An 8,400-nucleotide genomic window follows, 5' to 3' on the forward strand; every position below is an offset into this window, starting at 1 on the left:
TAGAATCCTCTCAGAGTATGGAAATACCTCTATAAAGATATAATTGAAAGTGACCTCAGAAAGTCAGTGTTACAAAAAGAGTATAGAACAAACACAAATTCTATTTGTATTAGGGTTTTACTGCTGTGAACCTATACCATGACCAAGGCAACTCTTAGAAGGACAACATTTAATTGGGTTTGGCTCACATGTTCAGAGGCTCAGTCCATTAACACCAAGGCAGGACCATGGCAAACATTCAAGCAGGCATGGTGCAGAAGGAGCTGAGAGTTCTGCATCTTCATCTGAAAGCTGCTAGTAGAATATCTGGCTTCCAGGCAACAAGGATGAGGGTCTTAAAACCCATGTCCATAGAGTTACACCTACTCCAATAAGGCCACACCAGCTCCAACATTCCATACCTTCTAATAGTGCCACCCCTTGGGTCAAGCATATATAAATTATAACACTATGGAAAGTATCTATAGCATAGATCTTAATAGATAGACAAAAATGAAATTCAAAGCAACTTAAAAAAATCCTAAACACATAATGAGAGTTGACTGTGAAAAAGGCAAAGGAAGGAAAAAGACAAAATACAATGTAGAATTAGGGCTATAAAAACAATATGCAATTATACATAAGTATACATAAGAGCAGAGATACAACAGATTAGTAAAATTAAAAATAAGGCATACACAAAATTTCATATATATACATATATATATGAAATATACATATATATATACATACAAATGTGTGTGTACATTTAGGCTAATATTTGCATATAGTTGATAGAAATAAGAAAATAGATGACAAGAACATTAAAATAAGATAAAGAGAAATTTAATATTTACATTTTGAAGGAATGAATAAATTTTAGAAATATGGTGGGCAGAATAAAAAACCCAAGGTATAGTTAGGAGGAGTGTCAGGACGCTATAGCAATACATAAGTATGAAACAATTCAGAACTTTCCAGAAAAGTTTAATGGCAGCAATTCCAAAACATGCTAAAAGAGGAAAAGTATTACTCAATTAATAGTGAAACATAGAAGACTGAAGCCAAATAAGAAAAAAATGGAGATTATTCACAACAAAGCTGTAGTTTTCTTTTTTTCCTTTTTTTCTTTTTTTGGAGCTGGGGACCAAACCCAGGGCCTTGCACTTCCTAGGCAAGCGCTCTACCACTGAGCTAAATCCCCAACCCCAAGCTGTAGTTTTCTTAACTAATGACTTTATAAGATTAATAGAAGAAAATTTTCGTGATAGATATTAATTTAAAAACCTTAGACCAGTAAGTAAGGTTGCTTAGTCTACAGCTATGCTATTGCACAAATTTTCTATTTGGGGAATATTAATAAATTAATATATGTTGATCAATTTGTAAACTAAAAATTTATTGTATTATTTAATATTATTTTTATTGCTTAATATTAAGCTAATCCATTTGCACAAATACAAGTTCACTTTTACACCAAATTTTACACACAATTGAAACATTGATTTTCCAGATTTATCTATTACCTTTTTCTATTGGATATTTTGTATTTGCATTTCAAACGTTATCCCCTTTCCCAGTTTTCTGGCAATAAGCCCCCTATTGCATCCCCCTCCCTTTCTTCTATAAGGGTGTTCCCCCTCCTCAACCACTCCCCCTTCCAGCCTTCCCCTGGACTTTCACCTGCACTGTGAGGTCCAGCCTTGGCAGGACCAAAGGTTTTACCTCCCATTAGTGTCCAACATGGCCATCCTCTGTTACAAATGCAGCTGAAGCCATAGGTCTGTCCATGTGTATTCTTTAGGTGGTGGTTTAGTCTCTGGGAACTCTGGTTTGTTCGTATTGTTCTTTTGGGGGTTGCAATCCCCTTCAGCTACTTCAATTCTTTCTTTAATTCCTCCAAAGGGGACTGTATTCTCTGTTCAATGGTTTTCTGCCAATATATATATATATATATATATATATATATATATATATATATATATATATATATATATCATGTGTGGCAGGGTTTGAATGGCCGTTCCTTCAGTCTCTGCTCCAAACTTGGTCTCCATATCCCTCCTATGAATATTTTTGTTCCCCCTTATAAGAAGGACTGAGGCATCCACATTTTGCTCTTCCATCTTCTTTGTGATTGGGTTACCTCACTCAGGATGATATTTTCTAGTTCCATCCATTTGCCTATGAATGTCATGAAGTCATTATTTTTGATAGCTGAGTAGTATTCCATTGTGTAGATTTACCACATTTTGTGTATCCACTCCTTTTTTGAAGGGAATCTGGTTTCTTTCCAGCTTCTGGCTATTATAAATAAGGCTGTGCTGTTATGAACATAGTGGAACATGTGATTTGTTGTATGTTGGAGAGGTATAGCTGGGTCCTCAGGTAGTGCAATGTCCAATATTCTGGGGAACCTCCAGACTGATTTCCAGAGTGGTTGTAGCAGTTTGACATCCCACTAATAATGGAGGAGTGTTCCACTTTCTCCACATCCTTGCCAGCATTTGTTGTCACCTGAGTTTTTGACTTTAGCCTTTCTGACTGGTATGAAGTGGAACTCAGTGTTGTTTGATTTGCATTTCCCCAATGACTAAGGATGTTTAACATTCCTTTAGTTATTTCTCATCCATTCGATATTCCTCTGCTGAGAATTCTCTGGATGTCAATGGATACAAATAGGGAAGGAGGAAGTCAAAATATCACTATTTGCAGATGATATGATAGTATATTTAAGTGACCACAGAATTCTAGCAGAGAACTACTAATCCTGATAAACAACTTCAGCAAAGTGAAAAATTAACTCAAACAAATCAGAAATCTACCTCTAGTCAAAGGATAAACAGAGTGAGTTAGAAATTAGGGAAAAAAACACGCTTCACAATAGTCACAAATAACATAAAATACCTTGGTGTGACTCTAACCAAGCAAGTGAAAGATCTTTATGTCAAGAACATCAAGCCTCTGAAGAAAGAATTCTAATATCTCAGATGTAAAGACCTCCATGCTCATGTAGTGTCAGCATTAATATAGTAAAAGTACCAATCTTGCCATAAGCAATCGACATATTTAATGTATTCCCCATTAAAATTCCAACTCAATTCCTTACAGAGTTAGAGCAATTTACAAATTCATTTGGAACAATAAAAACTTAAAACATACAAAAACAATAAGAGACCATCTAGGGGAATCACCATTTCTGACCTCAAGCTGTATTACAGAGCAATCGTGATAAAAACTTTATGGTATTGGTATAAAGATACACAGGTAGATCAATGGAGTAAAATTAAGGACCCAGACATGTACCCAAAGAACTATGGTCACTCGATACTTGACAAAGATGCTAAAACCATCCTATGGAAGAAAGACAGCATTTTCAACAAATGGTGCTGTTTCAACTGGCAGTCAGTATATAGAAAAAGGCAAATGGACCCATTTTTATCTCCTTTTACAAAGCTCAAATCCAATTGGATCAAAGATACCCTGAAACAAATGGAAGAGAAAGTGGAGAAGATTCTCAAACATATAGGCACAGGAAAAATTTCCTGAACAGAAAACCAATGGCTTATGCTCTAAGTTTAAGAATCAAGAAATGGACCTCATCAAATTGAAATGGTTCTATGGTTCAAAGGACACTGTCAATAAGACAAAATGGCAACCAACAGATTGGGAAAAGATCTTTACCAATCTTACATCGTATGGAAGGCTAATATCTAATATATACAAAGAACTCAATAAACTAGACTCCAGAGAATCAAAGAACCCTATTAAAATTGGGGTATAGATGTTAAAAATGATTTCTAAACGAGGAATATGAAATGGCCAAGAAGCACCTAAAGAAATGTTCAGTATCCTTAGGCAACTGGGAGATGCAAATAAAAGCAACTGTGAGATTCCACTTCACACAAGCCAGTATGGCTAAGATCAAACACTGAGGTGACAGCAGATGCTGGTGAGAGTGTGGAGAAGAAGAACACTCCTCCATTCTTGGTATTGCAAGTTGTTACAACCACTCTGGAAACCAGTCTGGCGGTTTCTCTGAAATTGGATATAGTACTACCTGAGGACCCAGCTATACCCACTCCTGGGCTTATACTCAAAAGATGCTCCAACATATAGCAAGGACACATGCTCTATTATGTTCATACCAGCCTTATTTACAATAGCCTGAATTCAGCTGGGAAGAACCCAGATATCCTTTGACCTAGGATTTGATACAGAAAATGCGGTACATATACACAATGGAATACTAGTCAGTTATTAAACACAATGACTTCATGAAATTCTTAGGGAAATGAAGGGATCTAAAAATAATATTCTGAATGAGGTGTTCTAGCTACAAAAGAACATACATGGCATGTTCTCACTGATAAGTGGATATTAGTCCAAAATCTAGGAATACCGAAGAAACAATTTGTAGACTGTAGAAGAATAAAGAAGACCAAAATGTGGATGCTACAGTCCATCTTTAAAAGGGGAACAAAATACCCACAGTAGGAAATACAGGGAGAATGGGGTGAAGCAAAGGTAATTCAGAGACTACCACATCTGAGGGTTCATCCCTCATGTAGCCACCAAAACCAGATATGATTGTGGATGCCAAGAAGTGCTGATATGAGCCTGATACAGCTGACTTCAGAAAGACCTTGCCAGAACCTTTCTGATACAGATGAGGATGCTTGCAACTAACCATGAGACTGAGCACAGGAACCAGTGGAGGAGTTAAAGAAAGGACTGAAGGATCTGAAGGGGTTTGCAGCCCCATAGGAACAACAACAATATTCATCAACTAGATGTCCCCGCCAGAGCTCCCAGAGACTAAATAACCAACCAAAGAATGCACATGAAAGGAGGGACCCATGGCTCCAGCCACATATATAGCAGAGGATGTCATAGTTTAGCATCAAGAGGAAGAGAATTGCTTGGTCCTGTGAAGGCTCATTTCCCCGTTGTAGGGGAATCCCAGGGTGTTGAGATGGGAGTGGGTGGGTGGGTGGTAGGAGTGGGAACATCCAGAAGCATGTGGAGGGGTGAGTCGGGATGGGAGAGGACAGAAAGAGGATAACATTTGAAATGTAAATACATAAAATATCCAACAAAAATAAATATGAGGATAACATTAATTAGCTTCATATGCTAAAATAAAACCTAAACAAATAAATTAAATAAATGTACATCAACTTTTGAAGGAATTATAATGTGGGAATAATCCTAAAAGCAGTTGGAGGAAGGAAAGTAGGGGCGAATATAATTAAGATACATTGTATAGATACATAAAGTTTTCAAGGTAAAAATCTTTAAGACAAAATACTACTGTAGGACATGTTACCTGTATCATTTAATAATGAAAATATTTCACTGTTTTTACTTACATACAAAAATTAGAAGGTTTTCAAGGAACATAGGTTAACCTTCCATTAGTTCTGTAGGACAGAAGCCTGACATGGGTAGGATTTGGATACTCCTACAGAACATGTGGTATAGTGTCATTTGTTTCTAAAGGCTTGGAAGATTTTTGCCCGTCCTCTGCAAGTCTAGGCACATTTGTCATAACTGTTTCTTGCAGTTGCTGACTAACTGTCCGTATCTGACCTGGTATTAGTGACCTCAAATCTAGTCCCATTTGTCTTCTGTGGCCATGTTTATAACTGACTGCCTATTTTCTAGCCCTGCTTGTTTCTCATGTCAGCAATTAAAAAAAACTTCATACATTCTTCATGGAAGACCTCTATACAATAAATTATTAAAACAAATATCGTAGGCAATATCCTTTTAAGAACTGATAATAGGAATTTTTTAAGAGAAACAGCAGTTGTTTGAGAGGTACTCACCCTCATTGTGTTGGTAGAGATTCCTCTCTGATATGCATGAAAGGAGATGACAGACCAAGATCCATATTTAAGTCTGTTGAACAATAGTGATACACAATGCACACATAGAGAATTAAATTCCAAAAGTTCAAAATACACCCCTCCTCTTTACATAAATGATATTGTGCCCTACATTTGTTAATCTTTCTGTCTACTTTGACAGTTATGCAATGTAGGATAACTTCTCATTTGACATTTTAATTCTAAACTTCATTTTGTATAAGTTCTATGTCTGTAGTGTAACTTATTTCCTACATTTGAAAGCATGATGGAAATTTTTATAAATTCTTATTTAAATATTTGTTTTAAAAACTTCTGACATCTCTTTTAATTCTGAGTGGATTTTGATTGATTTTTCTCTTAAAATTTGAACTCATTCATCAGTTTTTATAATGCCTATTTACTCATGATACACACTGCATTTACATTATTAGTTTTATGCAAATTGCACATTATATATTTATATGAGTGTGATTGTTTGCATATGTTTCGTTCAGGCAGTGGCACTATTAGAAGATGTGGTCTTTTGGAGTAAATGTGTCACTATGGAGGTGGGCTTGGAGACCCTTTTCCTAGCTACCTAAGGATGCTTAGGCTGTTCCTGGCTTCCTTCAGGTGAAAATGTAGAACTCAGCTCCTCCTGCCCCATGCCTGCCTGCATGCTGCCATGGTCCCCCCTTGATGATAATGCACTGATCCTCTGAACATGTAAGCCGGCCCCAATTAAATGTTGTCCTTTATAAAACTTGCCTTGATCATAGTGTCTGTTCACAGCAATAAAACCCTAAGACAATGAGTAGCCTTTCTTTTTTGAAACTCAGTTAACTTTAGTGGAAACTATCTAAATATTTGAAGAACTTGTTTTTAAGATTAAGTTTATGAATGACAGGAAAAATTAGTATAGAGATGGAGGTATTAGCTTCTGGCTCTTAGTTTCTGAGGTGTATGTCCACAATGGCTGGTGACATTGTTTTGTACCTGTGCTGAGGTAGAAAAATCACAATAGAAGGGCATGTCAAAGTAGAACTACCCTCCTTATAGTGATTTCAAGCAAAGAGACAAAAAAAAAAAAAAAACGACCAGAAAAAGACAGACCTTAGGCGGACATGCCTTCTATAACCTATTCCTTCCAAGTGTGTTCTACTGGTTAATGGTGCAGGTAGCTATCAATTTACCAATGAATCAATTCATTGATGAAATCAGCTTCCTCATTAAGTATCACACTCTCTATAGCTCCATCAACTGGCAAGCAAATCTTCATGATATTGATGTTGAAGAAACATATCATGTTAAATTTTATTTTGTTTCTGTTTTCTTTCGTTTGTTCTCTAAACAATACACTGTCAAGTTTTGTGAACAGGTTTTGAGGCTATTTTCAACTGAGTGTCTGATATTCCTCCTTATGGTAATTTACAGTGCTTGCTTACTTTATGTTGAGCATTTTTTTTCTGTTACATATTATTGACATCATTAAGCATTTTGGAATTCCTGTTTTTACCCTTTTCTGTAGGTGTGTGTCATGTATTAATATTTTTCAAAGATTTGAATATGATTCTGTTTTTGCTGTGTATTTTCATGCTATTTAGCAAATAAAGGAGGGAACTCAATATTGTGTAGGAAGTAATGATACACGTATTGGACTGATTTCACTTTCACAAGGTGCCCCCTAAGATTTTTTAAAAATCATGTAATTAAAATACTCTTGTTAGTCTTATGTCACTCATCTCTGAAATCCAAAGAGGCCATGGTGACTTTGTACTTGAGGAATTCTCTCTCTTCTGATCCAGCCATCATTCCTGATACCTTATTTCCCTGACACAGAAACATGGATATTTGGGCTCATTTTAAGGAAGAATTCTGACCCTTGCATTTGCAGAAGAGGTATAAATTTTTCTGATAGAGCTTCACAATATGGCAACAAAAAGAATGTCACATATCTCTTCACGTTGTTTCTTAGAGATAAATTCCTTCTGTTCGCTTTAGCATAACCAAAAGCTGGCAATTTTCCTTCCCTATTTTTAAGTGCGTTTAGCAGCCATTCTCATAAAATTGTCAGTTTTGAATATAGTGTTTCCAAGTTTCTGTTTTTATATAACAGATTTATTATATTAATTTATTATCGTAAAAGCTGAAGCATGTAGCCTTGCTTGGGATCCATTGTCACCACCACCTTAAAACTATTTTACAGCCTGTCATAGTGATAAACAAGGCAGAGCTGTGAGGATGACCTCAGTTTTTCAAAAGATTTCTTATTTGTTTCCATGTGTTTTCAAAAGTGGCAGGAGTACACAGTATGTAGGATTTGACTTTTATGGCCATAGGTGGCTAATACATGAAATTCTTTGTGCCTGAGAAGTAACAGTATGAAATAATTTCTCTCATTTGATAGAATAATAAAAATGACTATTTTCCCTGAGGGCTGAAGTTAACAGGGACCTTGAGTAATACCCATCCTCCCTTCAAGACCCTGCCTACCAACTTCCCCCTAGATGCAATAAAAACAGTTGTAAACTACACCCCAAACCCTGTGCTTTAATTTGTGCTCCACACC

The sequence above is a fragment of the Rattus norvegicus genome, chromosome 1 (assembly GCF_036323735.1).
Source record: "Rattus norvegicus strain BN/NHsdMcwi chromosome 1, GRCr8, whole genome shotgun sequence".
Classification (NCBI taxonomy): domain Eukaryota; kingdom Metazoa; phylum Chordata; class Mammalia; order Rodentia; family Muridae; genus Rattus; species Rattus norvegicus.